This window comes from Bos indicus, chromosome 14 (assembly GCF_029378745.1).
Source record: "Bos indicus isolate NIAB-ARS_2022 breed Sahiwal x Tharparkar chromosome 14, NIAB-ARS_B.indTharparkar_mat_pri_1.0, whole genome shotgun sequence".
Classification (NCBI taxonomy): Eukaryota; Metazoa; Chordata; class Mammalia; order Artiodactyla; family Bovidae; genus Bos; species Bos indicus.
In genome coordinates this window covers 29,745,627-29,766,758 of record NC_091773.1, presented here as the reverse complement: position 1 = coordinate 29,766,758, position 21,132 = coordinate 29,745,627, and the positions used below count along the sequence as shown (strand labels likewise).

The 21,132-nt window shown below is 42.2% G+C and overlaps 1 protein-coding gene across 1 annotated transcript in view; it reads left to right on the top strand.

Moving 5' to 3' along the window:
- Positions 1 to 21,132, top strand: part of CYP7B1 (cytochrome P450 family 7 subfamily B member 1) — a 175,256-nt gene that overhangs the window by 26,699 nt on the left and 127,425 nt on the right. The gene's annotated exons all lie outside the window — the stretch shown is intronic.

Genomic DNA, 21,132 nt, shown 5'->3' with positions numbered 1-21,132 from the left:
CTGTCGTCCCCTTCTCATCCTGCCCCCAATCCCTCCCAGCATCAGAGTCTTTTCCAATGAGTCAACTTTTCGCATGAGGTGGCCAAAGTACTGGAGTTTCAGCTTTATAATCATTCCTTCCAAAGAAATCCCAGGGCTGATCTCCTTCAGAATGGACTGGTTGGATCTCCTTGCAGTCCAAGGGACTCTCAAGAGTCTTCTCCAACACCACAGTTCAAAAGCATCAATTCTTCGGCACTCAGCCTTCTTCACAGTCCCACTCTCACATCCATACATGACCACAGGAAAAACCATAGCCTTGACTAGATGAACCTTTGCTGGTAAAGTAATGTCTCTGCTTTTGAATGTGCTATCTAGGTTGGTCATAACTTTCCTTCCAAGGAGTAAGCGTCTTTTAATTTCATGGCTGCAGTCACCATCTGCAGTGATTTCGGAGCCCAAAAAATAAAGTCTGACACTGTTTCCACTGTTTCCCCATCTATTTCCCATGAAGTGATGGGACCGGATGCCATGATCTTCGTTTTCTGAATGTTGAGCTTTAAGCCAACTTTTTCACTCTCCTCTTTCACTTTCATCAAGAGGCTTTTTAGTTCCTCTTCACTTTCTGCCATAAGGGTGGTGTCATCTGCATATCTGAGGTTATTGATATTTCTCCCAGCAATCTTGATTCCAGCTTGTGCTTCTTCCAGTCCAGCGTTTCTCATGATGTACTCTGCATAGAAGTTAAATAAGCAGGGTGACAATATACAGCCTTGACGTACTCCTTTTCCTATTTGGAACCAGTCTGTTGTTCCATGTCCAGTTCTAACTGTTGCTTCCTGACCTGCATACAAATTTCTCAAGAGGCAGATCAGGTGGTCTGGTATTCCCATCTCTTTCAGGATTTTCCACAGTTGATTGTGATCCACACAGTCAAAGGCTTTGGCATAGTCAATAAAGCAGAAATAGATGTTTTTCTGGAACTCTCTTGCTTTTTCCATGATCCAGTGGATGTTGGCAATTTGATCTCTGGTTCCTCTGTCTTTTCTAAAACCAGCTTGAACATCAGGAAGTTCACAGTTCACATATTGCTGAAGCCTGGCTTGGAGAATTTTAAGCATTACTTTACTAGTGTGTGAGAAGAGTGCAATTGTGCGGTAGTTTGAGCATTCTTTGGCATTGCCTTTCTTTGGGATTGGAATGAAAACTGACCTTTTCCAGTCCTGTGGCCACTGCTGAGTTTTCCAAATTTGCTGGCATATTGAGTGCAGCACTTTCACAGCATCATCTTTCAGGATTTGGAATAGCTCAACTGGAATTCCATCACCCCCACTAGCTTTGTTCATAGTGATGCTTTCTAAGGCCCACTTGACTTCACATTCCAGGATGTCTGGCTCTAGGTGAGTGATCACACCATCGTGATTATCTGGGTTGTGAAGATCTCTTTTGTACAGTTCTTCTGTGTATTCTTGCCATCTCTTCTTAATATCTTCTGCTTCTGTTAGGTCCATACCATTTCTGTCCTTTATCGAGCCCATCTTTGCATGAAATGTTCTCTTGGTATCTCTAATTTTCTTGAAGAGATCTCTAGTCTTCCCCATTCTGTTGACACCCTTAATAACTGTGTAAACTTGTACTGTCGTAAATGGTTGGTAGCCCTATTCACTGAATCATTTAACCAAGGCTTCAGAGGCACTATGAGAACTAAGTGAAATAATGTATTTTCTTTACCTATTTGTGTTCATCTTCTCAAGCTAATTCTACCCAGGTATTAATAGTTCATTGTTTTAATTCCATTGCATGTAAATTATTATCAGTGTTACAGAAATTCTAGAAATTTGGGGGGCTCATTATTTGGTTAATATAAATTAAATTGACCTAAATTAAGCATGTAACTGAAGAGGAATCTGAAAATAAAATCAATATGATCACTCATGAGCAGGTAAGTTTATTCTCATATTGTATCAAAAATAAATTTAATACATCCCAGTGACCCTTTCCAGATGTCTATAGAAGTTTTTACAAATATATAATTATTTAACTGAGATAAAATTTCAGCTATAGTATTCTTGATGCATTAAGAAATTTACTGTAGTAGGTTTTTGAGCTGTAATTAGGATAGCTACCATACTGTGTGATTCTCCAAAAGCTGAATGTATATGTTCTGTGCTATCATTTATAACAGTTTTTGCAAACTAAAGAAATTTTCACATCTGAAAAAATTTGGAAAGCAGTTCAGAATCTCAACTTTGGAACATGCCTGTCTTTCTCATTTCCTGCCTCTCTCACAAACCCTGCCTTCCTCCTCACCGTGGAATATGCAATAGGAACCAACGAACGGGTTGAAGACAGTACTATACACAGTTCGCATGAGGTCTTGTGAAGAAGATGGGACCCCATCTTCAACCATATGGAATACCGGAATTTTTGGGAGCAACCCAAAATGGTAATACGAAGTCTTATTTAGGAAACAAAACTTGTGTGACTAGAAATAGACCAGCCTCTAAATATATTCTGGTTTATGTGCATTCGGGTAGAAACTGCATGTCACTAAGTAGAGTTTTAGGTGGTCAGCAGAGGGCAAGCATGCTTTTTACCTTAAAAAAAAAAAAAGTGTCCACCAGTCCAGGAACTGATTATATTCTTTTTCTTGTTTGATCATTTCAAGTCTTTTCTAACCCAGTGACAAATCTGTACTTCTATATACATATTTTAAAATATTGTCAGTCCCTTTGAGGAAGTAAATGTTCATTTCAAGACCATTTTGATCATGAATTTTGACTTCAGAGATCTCATTTCTACATTTAATTTTTAAAATTATCATATAAAATATTCTGTGAAATATTGATCCTCTCATGGGCTTGCCCAACTAAAAATGAAGTTGTAAACTGTTGGAATTTCTTTATTTTCCCCTGAAATAATCCATGTTAACCTATGATATGTAGGTATGCTAGAGTGGGTTCACATCTCTAGACTTTCAAACATTAATATTTTTCTTATTTGTTTGCTGCTTCATCTTAAAGCAATTTATTTAGCCACTCTGAACTTGTATCCTTGTTCACAGAATGAAGATTTTCATATTTCATAATCTTTCAGATTTCTTGTAGTCTGAATTTCTATCTTCATAAAAATCTGATATCTTCTACTCACCTTATAGTTTGATCATTTCCCACAGTTTTTGAAATAAATCACTGGCCTGCCACCCTCTTTGTTTGCTAGTTCTTATAATTTGGCATATGATTATTCTTTGTTGCTGGCTGTTTCTTTAATTTTTCTGATACCTTTCTTGTGTAGCTAATAGATAAAAGGGAACCTTTTGAGGTTTTGTAAAATAATGTGAAAAGTATAGTTATTTAGAGATGTGTCCGACTCTTTGTGACTCCAGAGGACTGTAGCCTGCCAGGCTCCTCTATCCATGGAATTCTCCAGGCAAGAATACTGGTGTGGGTCCATTCCTTTCTCCAGGGGATCTTTCTGACCCAGGGATCGAACCCAGGTCTCCCGCATTGCAGGCAGATTCTTTACCGTCTGAGCCACCAGGGAAGCCCATTTAGAGATGTAAGTGATCATAAACATCATTAAGCCCATCCATCAAAAAGAGGAAAAGTGATGGCAGAATTGTTCACGGCCTTGATTTTGGTTCAGAAGGAGGACCTTTGGAGTCAGAGATTAGCAGCTTGATGACCTTTCACATTTTATCATGTATACCTCCTTTTAGCTGTGATGTCAGAAGTAACGTCTCTCCTCTCATATAAACACTGGTTGTGACATTTAAGAATAAATCTTTTATTGTGGTGAGCTACAGCAGTTTCAGGTTTCTGTAGTCAAGACTCCAGATTCTACCCCCATCACTGGGTTCAGAGCTGACCAGGCCAAGAAGGTCACCCTAGGACTTACTGAACCTCCTTCTCCTTCCCCTTACCATCATGCTGCAGGGTCCCCAAGGTGCTTGGAGAACTCCTTGGTCAGTATTTCTTGATCAACAGACCCTGCCTTGGGCTTGTCTTCCTATAGATGGTGGTCAGGTTTGCCTAATGCCCCAGCTGGGAGGCAGCACAGTGTAATAGATCAGGGACTGAGGGTTCTGCCTTCAATCAGGTAGGTGACATTGATCTCTGAGCCTCATTGTTTTAATATGAGGGTTTGTTTTGTTATTACTCAAGTATGGTGAATGATGCCACACTGGGGGTGAGAGTGAGGGCACCCAGGGAAGCACCAGAGTTCGTCAGGAGGCCGAGAGAGCAAGGGAAAAATATTAGGAAGACAGCTTTTTGTGGTTTCTAGAGGAAGGGACAGCAAGGCAGGGTAAACAGGCTTAGGATTGGCTAGTTTGAATGATTTTAGCAGGCTCTGGTGGAGAAGGCAATGGCACCCCACTCCAGTACTCTTGCCTGGAAAATCCCATGGACGGAGGAGCCTGGTAGGCTACAGTCCATGGGGTCACTAAGAGTCGGACATGACTAAGCGATTTCACTTTCACTTTTCACTTTCATGCATTGGAGAAGGAAATGGCAACCCACTCCAGTGTTCTTGCCTGGAGAATCCCAGGGACGGGGGAGCCTGATGGGCTACCATCTATGGGGTTGCACAGAATCGGACACGACTGACGCGACTTAGCAGCAGCAGTAGGCTCTGGGGCATAAGGGGCTGTTACTAGCTGTCTGGTGCCAGGCCACGGGGTGACTAGGGCAGGGGAATAGTCACCCAAATTGTGAGAATACAAAATAAAGGAGGTGGTTGCGGTGTGAACTCTGGGTTGATGAGTTTGCGTATGAAAGTTATGCTTGCAGGTGAGCCATATCTTATCTCTAGATAAGGATGGTTGGGTAATGCAGGGAGAGGCGGTCCCTCTAGTGTCAGCAAGGCCCCAGATGTCAAACCATCAAAAACAGAGTAAAAAGACATGATTACTACACTCACTAGCCTTAGAAGTTTTCATTTGAAACAACATGAGTAATGGTATTATTACTAACTTAATGTTTGTAATAATCCTAATATTATTACTGGAAACAGTACTATAATCTATTCACTATGTTTGATTCTCCCTACAATGAGAAATGGCATATAAATCACTGTATCCTTTTTACAGATGTAAAATATGGAGATGGGGTTTCTTGGCCAAGTTTACACAATGAGTCATTGTGTCTGTACTTCCCCTGCTCGTTGTATTTTAAAATAAAAGCAAGAGAGAACAGAATTACATGTATTGTGTATGTGCCAGATGTGTTCTTAGGTGCTTCAGTATGTTATGTTGCCGTTTGGTCACTAAGTGGTGTCCGACTGTTTTGTGACCCTATGGACCGTAGCCCACCAGGCTCCTCTGTTTATGGGATTTCCCAGGCAAGAATACTAGAGTGGGTTGCCAGTTCCTCCTCCAGGGGATCTTCCCAACTCAGGGATTAAACCTGCATCGCCAGCTTGGCAGGCAGACTCTTTACCACTGAGCAACCTGGGAAGCCCTGTGTTATGTAATTTAATATTAAATAAATAAAAATTCCTTGTAACACCGTGGAAGGAATTATTGTGCCATTATTATGCCCATTTTGTCCATGAGAGAAATGAAATTCATGGGAGTTAGGGAAGTTATTTCAAGGCTACATGAGTAACAAGTCGTAGAACTGAGATTTGCCCCAGCTGGGTCTGCAGGGCTCAGGGTAGCAAATGAATTTATCTGGAGCATCAGCCTCAGTTAGCTGATGGAGGCTGCCTGAAGCAGTGCAGAGAGGATGCTGAAGTGTCTGGGCTCACTGGGAGAGAGTGTCACACTGAGTTAGTGACCTTTGTCACAGGCGTGAAGGGTACAGAGCAACACCCAGCCATTTAGTTCTCTTTCTCGAAGTAAACTCTCTTTCAAATCCCTTTCAACTCCACAAACCTGTTATTCTGGGTAACCGTGGGAATAGGTAATGTCAGGCTGCACTCCCCTGAAAGCGGAGCCTGAGATAGAGGCTTGTGCGCAGGTAGTTAATTTAAGAATGTGACCTGGGTGCAGGAGCAAAGAATGGACAGAGGGAGAGCCAGCAGAAGGGAGTGTTACGGAGGTGGTCACCACTTATACTCAGTTTGGTGCAACCTCCTGAAAAGCATCGTGAAATGTGTCTGAGGACTCTCCACGGGGGAAGATCACGGGCAAGCAAGAAGCATCAGCATAGACTCCTGGGTTTTGGGCCAGGGCGGTCCTGCGAGTGTGCACTCCTCCATCCTGCCTGGTGTATGTTCAGGGGGTTTTTGGGGTGTTCTCTGCTGCAGGCAAGGAAGCTCACAGGTAGAAAGCAAGAACGGGCAGTGCATCTTGGTGAGAAACTCTTGAGACGCAGCCAGTGAGGCTGGTAAAGCCTGCAGTTAGTCAGCTCGGTAGTGGCTGGTGTGAGCAGTGGGCTGCGAGGATCTTGAAGTGGTGCCCAGGAGGACACTGACCAGGGTCGATGTCTGTAACTCCCTCAGACCTGGGGAGACTCCAGGACCCTTCTAAAGCCTGTAACTAGGCTGTGTTTGCTCAGTTGCTCAGCTGTATCTGACTCTCCGGGACCCATGGACTGTAGCCCTCCAGGCTCCTCTGTTCATAGGATTTCCCAGGCAAGAACACTGGAGTTGGTTGCCATTTCTTCCTTCCGGGGATCTTCCTGACCCAGGGATGAAAACTGCCTCTCTTGCATTGGCAAGCAGGTTCTTTACCAGCTGAACCACCCAGGAAGCCCATAATTAGGCTGGGAGAGTACTAATAACGTGTCATCTGCAGTACTTCTCGAACTTTCCCTCTCTCTATCCCTCTTCTGACTGACAGAAACTTGGGCTCATAAATATCAGTCTGTTTCTAAGAGACCAAATTTGTTGAACATTAGCGATTCTGTTTTGTTGAGTATCTGTTATGTGCCAGCCTGTATGCTAGACTATATAAGCCCACTTGATCTTTTATTTTTTCTAAACTTTCTATTTTATATTGGTGTATAGCTGATGAACAATATTGTGATAGTTTCAGGTAGACAGCAGACTCCCCCATTGGCTCAGTGGTAAAGAATCTGCTTGCAGTGCAGGAGATGCAGGTTCAATCCCTGGGTCTGGAAGATCCGTTGAAGTCAGAAATGGCCACCCACTCCAGTATTCTTGCCTGGGAAATCCCATGAACAGAGGAGTCTGGTGGGCTACAGTCCATGGGGGTGCCAGAGTTGGACACAACTGAGCAAATGAGTATGTGCACACACACACACACACACAAATACACACACACACAGGTGGACAGCAAAGGGACTCAGCCGTATATATACATGTGTCCACTCTCACCCAACTTACCTCCCATCCAGGCTGCCATATAACATTGAGCAGACTTCCTGTGCTATACAGTAAGTCCTTGCTGGTTATCCATTTTAAACATAGCAGTTTGTACATGTCAACTCCCTAACTATCCCTTCCCCTCATTCGTCCCACTATAAGACCACTCAGTCTTAACTACAGTATCGTGAAGTGTGTATTAATCCCGTCTTACACAGGAGGAAAATGAGGCTAAGAAATGAACTAAACTGCCTAAGGCCACTTCTGTGGAGCTGAACTTCAGGCGCCCTTCCAGCTGATGCCTAAGTCCAGATTCATTCCACCCTGCGGTTGTCTGATGGACAGATGTAGTAAGGTCTCGGCTCTCGTTTGGCAAGGGCTTGAGCTCTCACCCTCGGACTCTACAAAATGAGCTCACTTTGGGGATTCGGGCCTGTCAGCATCCTCCAAGTGAGTCAACTGGGGACCTGGCCCGTCTCCATGATAAGAGCTGGAAATTCCTGCTGTTTCTCTGACTCAGAGGTGACTTTCTGAGCCCACAAATCTTTATAAACTGCCTGGGCAAGTACACACTGAAGTTGAAAGTTCCTAGAAGCTGTACCCTTTTCCCCCAAAAGTACTGAAGGCCACGTTCTCTCTAATATTCAAAAACATAAAGTTAAATAGAATGTCAAAAGTTAACAAAGAAAGGGATGTTCCTGATGGCCCAGGGGTTAGGACTCCTTGCTTCCAAAGCAGGTGGCACTGATTCAATCCCTGGTCGGGGAACTAGGAACTAGGAACACAGTATGCAGTGCCACCAAAGAAAAAGGAATCTACAAAAATGATACAGATGAACCTATCTGCAGAGCAGGAATAAAGACAGAAGTGGAATGGATTTGTGGATATAGTGGGGAGGAGAGGGTGGGAGAAATTGAGAGTAGCATTGACATATACATACTACCATGTGTAAAACAGACAGCTAGTGGGAAGCTGCTGTATGGCACAGGGAGCCCAGCCTGGTGCTCTGTGATGACCTGGGCAGCAGGCTGGGGGTGGTGGGAGGGAGGCTCTAGAGAGAGGGGATACATATAAATATACACTTATAGCTGATGTAACTTCCCTGGTGGCTCAGACGGTAAAAAATTCTGCAGTGCAGGAGATGCAGGTTCTATTCCTGGGTTGAGAAGATCCCCTGGAGAAGGAAATGGCAACCCATTCCAGTATTCTCGCCTAGAGAATCCAATGGACAGAGGAGCCTGGCGGACTATGGTCCATGGAGTCCTAAAGAGTCGGACACAACTGAGCAACTAACATACACACAGCTGATTCACACTGTTATACAGCAGAAACTAACACAACATTGTAAAGCAATTATACTCCAATAAAAAAAAATAAATTAAGAAAAAATTAGCATCAACCTCTCTGAATCTCAGTATTCTCATTTATGAAACAAGGCTGTGGATTTCAAGTTCTCTAAGGTGGCATCCAAAACTTTGGATTTAGATTTTTTGAGACTGAGGCTCCACTGAATTGGATTAGGAGGAGCTAGAGGGCAGGGGCAAGGCTGCACTGGGAAACTGCTTCCTCAGCGTTTAGCACAGAGTACATTCCCAATCTGCATTTGCCAGATGACAATGAGATTCAAAATGGACAGGGCATTCTTTCCTCCTTGCTCTTCATCCTATTCCAACATCTATCAGTTTTGCTTCCAAGACAAACCTTGTGCTGAATAAATGGTTGGACATTTAGTTGTGTCTTCGTGTGCAGGATCTGAGTCAGTGTATTCTCCTCCCCAGGTGCATTTGCTTATTGAGATTTATAGTTAATTTTGAAATTAAGGAAATGTCACCCTTCAGCCAATTTCATTTTTGAGAGACAGGGTTCTTCTGAGGCTCTAAACTCACCCCATGCATGCATGCGTGCTCAGTTGTGTCCGACTCTTTTGTGACCCCATGGACTATAGCCTGCCAGGCTTCTCTGTCCATGGGATTTTCCAGGTAAGAATAGTGGAGTGGGTATCCATTGCCTTCTCCGGGGGATCTTCCCAACCCAGGAATTGAACCCAGGTCTCCTTCATTGCAGGCAGAGTCTTTACCGTCTTATCCACCAAGAAAGCCTCACTGTTACTATAGAACAAACCTACATAATAGAACTGATTTTGCCTCTTGGTCCACACAGCTTAAAATGCTTACTATCTGGCTGTTTACAGAAAATGTTTGTCAACCTCTTGTTGATAGGAAAAGAAATCAGACAATAGGAAGAGTGATAGATGTGGGAGAGGATAAAAGGGAAATGGAGCACAGGAAAATGATGTCACATGTAAAATGGAACAAGTAGAATGTTCTTTCTCTAAGCACGTGAAGCACTAAAGTGGGATTTTTTAAGGACTTGCCCACTTTGCCAAGCTCAGCAAAAAATGATCTTCTCTGTGTGTAACTTAAAACACATACATAGTGTGCGTGTGCACTCACACACACAGACACACACACACTCCTGTCCTCACCCCAGAGATGGGCCGTGGCACAAGGGGTGGTCTCTCTTCATGTCCAGCCAACCAATGCACGCTGCCTGTCAGGTGCCGGCCTCCTTCCTGAACCCAGTACCTCCCTGTCCAGGCCTGACTCAGCTTGCAGCTTCATCTACCCGCATCCTCAGTCTGTTCTCTCCTCTCAGCTCTGCTGCACTAACTTCTAGTCCTTCAGGGCCCCATCAGCCTTGATGCCTGCCTGTTAAATAGGTCATGTTGAGCATTTGAACTTTGCTTTAAAGTTCATGGATCAGACCATCTTTCTAAGCACTTCAGGTGACTGTCGAAGCAGTCACCACTCTGGTTTTGAGCCCTCTTGTGGATCTTTTTTTTTCTTGTGGATCTTAAATATTACAAGGATCAGTACATCAAGTATGCGCAAATATTCCAGTACTGAAGTCATCCCAGTACTAGAAAGGAGCTCCTGCACTTTTTGCACAGGCTTTGTACAACTTAATCAGGCCATGCGTGTCCGGTCCCTGCTTCCAAGTCTGCCAGGCTTCCTGTTTTTCTCAGCAGAGAGTACACATCCTATTTAGGGTGGCAGGGTCCTAAGAGAAGCCTTCTCCCATCCTCCCCTCCTGTACCATGTCATGTTCAGGGCACCAGCCAAACTGATCTCTTGGTTCCTTGGGTATGCCAGGCTGCTTCCCCTTACACCCTTGCCCTTTTGGCTGGGACTCGGGCCCCACATTTTCATGATGTGTTCAGGCTTGTCATCCAAAGTACAGCTCAAATGTCATCTGCTCAGAAAGGCTTCTCCTTGTCACCCTCTGTAAAGCTGTCCTCTCCCCCTGTTGAATGAATCCATTGTGTTTCCCCGATGGACTTATCACAGTCTGAAACCTTCTGGCTTGTGGTTTGTGTACTTAGTCCCATCTGTTTACCGTGACCAGAATCCGAGCTTCATGAGAGCAGAAATCTTTTCTATTTTGCCTTCGCTAGGCCCCCTCAGTTGTCCTGCTCTGTCTTTATTCCTTTAGGATGAACGTGCAAAAGTCAGTGCAAAAGGTCTCCTTCGTTCCCTGCGAGGAACGGGTTGCTTTCTCTCAAAGCGAACATTAACCTTTGGTGCGACAGGGTTACACATTTGGGTTTTAAAGAAATTTTCTCTCCCTGGTGGCTCAGACGGTAAAGAATATGCTTGCAATGCGGGAGACCCCGGTCCCATCCCTGGGTTGGGAAGATCCCCTGGTGGAGGGCATGGCAACCCACTCCAGTATTCTTGCCTGGACAATCCCCATGGACAGAGGAGCCTGGTGGGCTACAGTCCACAGGGTCACAAAGAGTTGGACATGACTGAGTGACTGACACACACACTTGCTTAAGACAGACAAGAAGTCAAGTTTGCTTGCAGAGTGGTGGGAGCTGATGTAAGGATGTTAAATGTTGGTGGAATGTTTCAGACTTCAGCCAAACAAAATAAATATTTTGCAGGCTATTAGTAAACTCACATCAAGAACAGTCCTAAATAGTGGATATTTGGCATTGCTTTTTCTGTTGTTTTGAAAAATTGCTGCAATGCTCTCATGAGAAATTCCTGTCAGTCTTTCCAAATGTGAGTCCATCATCTTCATTTTGAAGAGTATTAACTTCTTAAAGAGAACTCTTGAATTATGGAAACTTCTAAGCCAAAGGTCTTCTCTTTAAATCTTCAGTGGAAAATAACATTTCAAACACTGGAAGACCTTAGGAATTCGTATTTGACCTTTACTTTGTGCTCGCCGTGTTAACTTTTGCAGATTATTCATTGTGTGTGTGCTATCTGTAGATTCTCTCAGATTTCTCCTCATCCCTTTAACATGTAACACAAGTGGTATATTGGCTTCCCAGGTGGCGCTAGTGGTAAAGAACCCACCTGCCAACGCAAGAAACATAAGAGACACAGGTTTGATCCCCAGGTCAGAAAGATCCCCTGTAGGAGGGCATGGCAACCCACTCCAGTATTCTTACCTGGAGAATCCCCATGGCCAGAGGACCCTAGCGGGGCTACAGTCCATAGGGTTACAAAGAGTCGGGTACGACTAAAGTGACTAAGCACATGCACAGAAGTAGCATATGCATAGTGGATTTTCCAGAACCTTTGTAATCCCTGGCTAGAAAACCTGAATCAAGGTATTTGGTAAGAAGGCACTGATGGGGACCTTTAAATTATAGAACTTTCTCAGATTTTACTTTTTTTCCTACATTGCAAGAGAAACTATAACAAAAATCACACATATGTATATATTTACATATAGGGTCAAAGTTTCTTATATATATAGACTTAAGTATATATAGACTTACATATATAGAAAAAGACATAAGGTTTTGCAGTTTCCCTTCAAATACTGTACTGTATAATTTCACACAGCGAACATTAGAAAAAAACATTCTCTCCTTGAGTCCCATTCTGTATCTCTTACCACCTACCTCAGCTCTACATAATATCCCATATGTCTTTCCTCATTACCGGCATATTTTAAAGTCATTAGAACTCTGTGGGTGGCAGAGATACATTGGAGAACCGCTCATAATTAATATAAACCTCGTGGGGAAACTTGAGAGTTGATCTTGATATATACATATACGTATACACACACAGAGAGACACGATTTGTTTTAACAGAAAGTTGGACATGACATTTAACTATGAAAATCTATGCCAAAGTATGTAGCCTTGCTTGTAAGTAAACTCTCTTTACATCGTTTTTACATAATCTCAGCTGTGTACCATGTGTGATCTAGCTAGAGCACTGATTTGCTTATGGGACTTGGAACTTAAAGATTTTTTTTTTCTGGTATACATGATGGATCAGGTACTGGCATCTGCTGGCAATGAGTGATATTGCTTTCTAATTCTATAGGCGGCCTGGCTTCCTGAAACAGTGCGTCCCTGGAAAGCAGACCGTGGTGTTGTTTTTTTAGAACAAACATATACATGAAAGGATAAGTAACAAAACAGAGTGGTGATGATCATTTACATACTAGCTGGTGTGTGGCATATGGAAGGAAGAAAATGAACTTTTGTTGTGAATGTGCTGTGCCCATGTGGTGGTGTGTTCTTCCCCATGCCATCAGAGAGGTTAGAGATCAGAAACTTGGAGAAACTGTCCGAGCTCACGGGGTGAATGCAAGGAAAAATCTATGCCTGTGGGAAATAGCTAGGATGACCTAGTTTTTGAGGCAAAAAAAGAAAAGGCTATTCAGATGAGAAGGATTTGGACAGCAATGAACAATCTTAAATACTGCCAGTTGTAGGGTATTTTGCTTCCATTTTTGGGGGGAATGACAATTTTCCTGTATGCAAATAAAGACTTAAAAATGTGCATGCCGTTTGACTAGCCAATTCCAATTCTGGTCATTTATCCTCAGAAAATAATCAGAGAGGTGCTTAGAGATTTATTAATATATATAGTTATTGCATCTCTCTCTCTCATACATATATACTATATGCTTCCCCGATGGCTCCGCATTAAAGGATCTGCCTGCCAAGCAGGAGACACAGATTTGATCCCTGGGTCAAAAGGAGGAGGGCAAGACAACCCACCCCAGTAATTCTTGTCTGGAGTATCCCATGGACAGAGGAGCCTGGTGGACTATAGTCCATATGGTGGCAAAGAGTTGGACATGACTGAGTGGCTGAGCATGCATGCACATACTATATGCTATAGCATTTACTACAATCATGAAAAATAAATGATCTAAATAACAGCCAGTAACAAAGTATTGTTAACATAAATTATAGTGTATCCCTATGAATTATATTCATCCATTGGAAATGTTATATAGGAATATTATTGACATGAAATTATTTATACCATTTATTAAGTAAAAAAATGGTTTATGAGGTCATATGATGCAACTTTCCAAGTAAAACTCTATATGTGTAAATGTGAGTTGTGTGGGCTTATATAGAAGATTTACCAAAATACCAATAGTGGTTATCTCTAATTACTTGGCAGATCACATTTATTTTCTTCTTTTCCTCATCCCTCTTTTATAAATTGTCTTCAATGAAAATACATCATTTAAAAAATTTAGAACAATTTAGGGACTTGCCTCATGGTCCAATGGTTAAGACTTTGCCTTCCAATCCTGGGTGTGCAAGTTTGATCCATGGTCAGGAACTAAGATGCCACATACCTCCAGGCCAAAAAAAAAACACAAAACATAAAACAGAAACAATATTGTAACAAATTCAATAAAGACTTAAAAAATGGTCCTCATAAAAAAATCTTAAAGATGTAATAAAATTTAGAGCAGCTTGTCTTCTAAGAGAATTAAGAATATGACAACAGGAAGCAACCAGGGGACTGAGACTACAGAACCAACTGGGATAGAAGTGGAGAGGGACTGGTATCCGCAGCAGGAAGTTAATGGGAAGTGAGGTTAAACAGCGAGGATTTCCAGCATTGATGGAATTGGTGGCTTCCTGGCTGTCGTAAAGGGAGGGAGTAGAAGTTCTTGCACAGGTAGCATTGCGTGCGTGCATGCTAAGTTGCTTCAGTCCTGTCCAGTTCTTTGCAACGCTATGGCCTGTGGCCCACCAGGCTCCTCTGTCTGCAGGATTGTCCAGGAAGGAATTCTGGAGTGGGTTGCCATGCCTACTGCTAGGTGATCTTCCCGATCCAGGAATCAAACTCATCTCTTATATTTCCTGACCTAGAGATCGAATCCATGTCTCTTACATCTCCTGCATTGGCAGGAGAGTTCTTTACCATTAGTGCCACCTGGGAAGGCCACTAGTAGCATTGGGGTTGTTTAAATGGCAACTTGGTGACTGCAGAGTAGCCCCAAGTTAGAAATTGCTTTTGTCCTAGAGAAGCTGGGGGGCTAGCAAGAGAGTAAAAGATAGGAATGAGGGCTGGCTCTGGGAAGAGGTGGGTAAAGCCAGGGCAGAGGGAGAGACAAGTCCAACTCAGTGTTAAATGACTGAACGACTGTCCCAGCTCGCCGCATTTCCCCTTGATCATGCTCCAGACAAGCTTCATTCCCTCTTCCTCCCCCATACTTGAGATTTAGAGAGCCATTTGTCTGCAGATGGAAGAAGCATCATCTCCAGTGTAATAAAGGTTGCTTTAGGCTATTAACGTACTTGGAACGAGTTGGAAAACATACAAATAAAACTAAGCCAACAGATGGAACCAATGTCTCTTTTTCCCCCCACTTAATTTTTCCCTAGGAAGCAAAGGTGATTAAATTCATTCCTTTGACTTCAAACATGCCCTTAAATCGGGATCATTTGCAACATCTAGATGTTTCAAACCTTGCAAAAAGTTTTTGATTGCAAAGTTTTGGAAAGAAAAAGACCATTGGATTTGGGTCAGTGGATCTCGATCCTATTTGTGCTACCATGCCTGACTGAGAGAGTCACTTCAGTGCCTTAGATCTTAGTCCTGCAAAGGGAGATAAAGATGGAAGATCCTGCCAGCCCTGAAACTCCAGGACTCTCCTGACCTGAAACTGTATTCTTCTTTCCATGACCGTATCTTCTCTCATATCTACCTATCCCAGTCCTTAAATAAAAGAGCCACAAAAGAGAAACATCCCCCACAGAAGGTCATACTGAGGGGAGAAATGGTTCTTTTCTTTTCTTTTTTTTTTCCTGTGGTGTCCTTACAGACTGACTGAATAGCTAAAAGCCCAGGAGCATTTTAACATTTGCATATTCATCTATTCGCTCATTCAAGAGGTGCTGAACACCTGGTTTTGTCTCGTGTCGTGTGCTGGGTCTTAGGTAAACAAAAATTAAAAAGATCCTGCTGTCAAGGAACTTTCTGTGTCATGAAATCTTCAATTTTCCTGCTGTATATTCCCCTGGAGGTTTAGAACCTCCTCCTTCTTCTCCCCCTTCCACCCACACTGCTTTTAATAAGAGAAACGAGATGCCAGTCCAGGTTCAATGCACAATGCTGGATGCTTGGGGCTGGTGCACTGGGACGACCCAGAGGGATGGTATGGGGAGGGAGGAGGGAGGAGGGTCCAGGATGGGGAACACATGAGAAATAAAGGAATAAAAAATTAAAAAAAAAAAAAGATCTTAATTGTGTTTATGGATTGTATGGAGGTAGAGAATATTGAAAACCATTGACCTAATGCAGGAGGTAGACTCATATATAGGCAATTATAGATCACCATCATATGATCTATGAGTGCCCAGTGGCTCAGTCATGTCCAACTCTTTGTGACCCCATGGACCGTAGCCCGCCAGGCTCCTCTGTCCATGGAATTTCCCAGGCAAGAATACTGGATGTGTTGTGTTAGTTGCTCAGTCGTGTCTGACTCTTTGTGACCCCATGGACTGTAGCCTGCTAGACTTCTCTGTCCATGGAATTCTCCAGGCAAGAGTACTGGGGTGGGTTGCCGTTTTCTCCTCCAGGGGATCTTCTCTACCCATGGGTTGAACCCATGTCTCTTGCATCTCCTGCATTGGCAGGCAGGGTTATTTACCACTGAGCCACCTGGGAAGCCCCATATGATCTATGACAGGGTGATATTTTGGGGTCATGGGCCACAGAAACATAACTGTAGGAATATACTGACCCTGACCTCCCATCCTCTATTCTGTTTCCAGGAATTTCTTACATAACCAGGGACTTGGGCTCAATGAACAAGTATTATGAATCTATTTAATAAGTTGCTCTAAAATTCATTCCATTCCTTTCAGTCCCCTACTGCCTTTCCCATAATCCCATTTTCCATCATTGTTTACATGGGTCACCTCCTACCTGGTGTCCCTGCCTCCTGGGAACCCGTTTTTCACATCATAGCTAGAGTGATGTTTCTAAAACACAAATCTGATCATGTCTCTCTCCTGCTTTTGTACATGGAAACCCTTAGTGGAAGTTAGGTGAACCTCCTCTGTGCCTTCATCTCATTCAATCCATTCAATTGCCTTCATAGTCATCATTCTCGACCACACAGAAAACTCTCTGAAGGTGGAAACTAGTTCATTCATCAGTAAATGAACATACCAAGGACTGTACCTGGCACAGTGTAAGGGCTGGACAGTATCTCTTCGATGAATGGAGGATGCCAATGTTGAGGTCATGTTTAGTTGAAGTCATTGGTGTAGATGACATCTGGATTAGGAGTTGCTTGGTAGGTAAGGGTTTTGTTGAATGAATAGGTAAATAATGAAGGTTACTTGGAGCTTCTCTGGTGGCTCAGGTGGTAAAGACTCTGCCTTCAATGTGGGAGACCTGGGTTTGATCCCTGGGTGGGGAAGATCCCCTGGAAAAGGAAATGGCTACCCACTCCAGTATTCTTGCCTGGAGGATCCCATGGACAGAGGCCAGGCTACAGTCCATGGGGTCACAAAGAGTTGGACACGGCTGAAGCAACTTGTCACAAAGGTTAGTAGACTAAAGACAGACGTAGACAGTAGAACCCTAACACTCACATTTCACTGCAAGGTAGAGAAGTGTCAACTGTGAGAATGATTGAAAAGATGGGAAGACACTCAGGAGAGAATGCAGGAGGGTTTGGAGGAGCCAGAGTCTCAAAAAAAAAAAAAAAAAAAAAATGATGCTTCTTTGTATTTGCAGGGCCCAGCACAGGAGTGGATGAAGAAATGGGTTGGATGAATGATGGTCAGGAGATTCAGATTCAGCAGCCAAGTTGAAAACCACAAGGCCTGAGAAGAGCTCGCTGGGTCTGGCAGTTAGGGCATCCTTGGTCGTCAATGGGATAATTAATTACAGTTTTAGTGGAGTGTTTGGTACAAGATGGAGAAGGCAATGGCACCCCACTCCAGTACTCTTGCCTGGAAAATCCCATGGACAGAGGAGCCTGGTGGGCTGCAGTCCATGGGGTCGGCTAAGAGTCGGACACGACTGAGCGACTTCCCTTTCACTTTTCACTTTCATGCATTGGAGAAGGAAATGGCAACCCACTCCAGTGTTCTTGCCTGGAGAATCCCAGGGACGGGGGAGCCTGGTGGGTTGCCGTCTATGGGGTCACACAGAGTCGGACACGACTGAAGTGACTTAGCAGTTGGTACAACAGCTGGAGGAAGGGGCCAGTGCAGGTGAGAAGGGAGAGATGGTGAGTGGAGAAGGAAAGAAAGGGAGGGCCTAGAAGTGGAAGGCCCTCTTGGAGAGGAAGAAAAGGGAAGGAGAACTCTTGGAAGGAAAGGGAAGGAAAACTTTGGGCACAGTTTCTCGCCCAAGAAACATCTCGTAGACCTCAGAGGAGCAGTTGGCAAGAGGGGACCAGCACTGATGCCAAGGTCGTAGAGATGCTGCTTCTTACACAGCAGAGCATAAAAGGTCATGACCTAGGTTTTTCCCCTTTCAAGTTCTCAGCTTTGCTACTGGGTGACATATTAATAATTGCAACAGACTTTCTCCTGAGTACATTTTCATTATGTTTCTCTCATCACGATAATGACAGTGGTGGTGATAGTAATAATAATGGTGAGCAAGGCACTGTGATAAGTGCTTCTGTAAGCACCATCTAATTTAATTAGGCTACTAATTAGGATACAGATAAAATTATTCTCCCCATTTCACAGATCAGTAAAATTAGTTGAATAAATGAGTATTTTTTATTAATTTAGAAATAGAGTCGATGAAATGAGTTTAAAATAAGGTCAGTGAAAACACAGAATTATTATTATAAACTTGTTTTTCACTCGAATCTGAGGAACCAGATCTTTCATAAAATGAAGGTATACTGTAATGTTGGAGACTTCTCAATGCAGATTGAGATTTAATACTTTCCACAGGAGGCAGTTGATAATGAGTATGTCAAAATGCCCTTTTCATCTCTTTTGTGTCTTTAGAGTATTACCATATAAGCAAAAGGTATTTAGAAAAAATATATAGCATTGGGTATATTTTAAGTAACAAAAAATTAATTTTAACTTGTTTACTATCCTGTTTTTAGTAATTTATTTTTGAAATGAAAATATTTCTCCTGGCTAATGGGTAAAAATTTTCTTGCTTTTAATCCTTACTATAAACATGCCGAAGGAAAATAATTTTGAGATGATAGCTCACATATAAAATAGAGTTATTGTTTCTTTTAAGGTACCAAAATGTGAATGCATTTAGTATCAATACTAAAGTCTTCATAGCCATTGGAACGGACTACCTACAAAATATTTTAATATAGTCTATAAGTGAGTGATGACAACACACCAGCATGTACACCAGCATGACAGCATCTCTTGTGTTTGTCCCTATCCATCACTCAGAACAGATTTTTCTCGTGGTAAAACAAAACCAGGGACAAAAATGTATTGCTTTTAAAGTAACCTTACAGGCCTGCTTTAAATAGACAACAGAAGCTTGGGAGATCAACGCTAAGGAATCTTAGCTGCATTGTTAATCTACCTTTTTGTGTTGCAGAATTACTACACATAACATACATGAAGGTCTTCACTGCAGTTTTTACAAAAGACCTTGGCTATACTGCCTTAAGAAAGGGATTTCATTCTCACCTCTTAAATACCCACTTCTTTCTTTTTAATTCAACTTAGATTCAGCAAGAGAATTCAAGCACATTTGAAAATTTTAGTGAAGAGAAATACTCCTTCATATCAAATAGATTCAAAAACACACACTGAATGGTTGACTCAGGGGCTTTCACTAAACTGGCCATGAATGCTGAAACCATCTGTTTTTCTGGACGTTGTCAGGGTGAGTGTGGCGGAGGCAGCTGTTTGCAAAGGGACGCTTTGGATGATGAACCAGCCCATTGTTCCTAAGCAATTCACTTGCTTTCAGAGGCTCTACCCAAGCGTACTATAGAGCAATCAAAATCAAACTATTGTTTGTACCAATCATATTGATCTGAAAAGAACGTGGTGGGATGACCCCATTGTAGATGCAAATAGTTGTTCTGAGCAGCTGTATGCTGGCCAATATGTACCTCAGTAGGAAACAGGCTTGGAGGCTAGAGGGCTCCCTGTACCCTACTGAGGGAAGAAAAAAGATTATACCAGATTAAACTGCAGTTTAAGGGGACTGGAGGGAATGGAGACACAGGTCTATTGGTATTAGTGGCAATTTTCCCTCACAAAAACATTGTCGACGTTAGCTCTAGGGTGGTAAAATTACTCTTGTGTATGAAAGCTTTCTGCAAACTAGAAATCTAGATTCTCCATAAAATTAGATAAGGACTTAAAATGATAGCACAAAACATGATTTGCTTTGGTTGGAAGTGTTGAGTCCTTTAGTTCTGCAAATTTTAACACTGCCTAAAGTTTTACAATTGACATACAACTCAGAAGAATGGCAATACAATCTTGATATTGCAGTCTTTGCATGACCATTAAAAAGGACATTTTGATCAATGCAGAGAGAAAGTGGAAGCACACAAAAGGAAAATTATACTGCCTAATTTTTAAAAATAACCTGAACGCTATCTTTTATCCATTAACTTTTAAGCTTTTTGGTTGTCCTTGTCACTTCATTGCATGCATGCTAATATCTTCTCATATAAAATTTAATCTGTTGAACTAAATGAAGGAATTAGTATCTGAAAGACATCTTTCATTAAGCAATTAACGAATCTCTCCAACAAATCTACAAAAGCATATGTGTTTATATTTAATAGTTATTTGTATGATCAGCCAGTTATAACACAGGCATACATTTTGTTTTAGCCATGATAGTACTACACCTAAACTTATTGTCGTTGTACTGTAGAGTCCTAATAAAAATGTGGCTACAGCTGGTTATTTGCTAAAGGATATATATACATATATCTGTAGTTTATCGCCTTGAAAAATTCCTCTGTAGTTGATTATAGAGCAATGACAAGTCCCTCAAGCAGAGCTATTTGGTATTGGATGAAATTTTGCTTTCTGTTGCAGCACAAACCAGAAATAACAGGGTAGATTCAAGAAATATATAGGTTTGTAGAATATGATTGAAAAAAGACTCAATACCATATGTACCAACCAACCTTTATTGTCAAATACAGGGGCCAGGATAAGACTTGTGAGTCTTTCTTAAGAAAATATCTTACTCATTATTTTAATTTCAATTAAAACGCTTTAATTGGCAACCTACCATGCTCCTGCAGAATATATTCGGTTGTCTTGGTGTCACTGTGAGTATGGCGTGGCGTGGAGCCTACAGAGCATTCTGTAATGGCAAATTCAGTCCACCACTAGGGTAGCAGGCCTATGTATGTGAAAGGAAAATACTAAAAGCCATTTCTTAATTAAATCTCTGATTTTTACTTGAGTTGACTTATACTTGCAGCTTATACTTGCAGATGGAATAGCTAGAAAATACCTGTCAAATAAATTTCATTGGTTCTAATGTCTTAAATGTTTTATATACAGTAGTCATAGACACAGACAATATTTCACTTTTCTAACACTCAACTGATTATATTTCCTGTCTACTTTTTTTGGTCCCACTCTCATCCAGTATGATC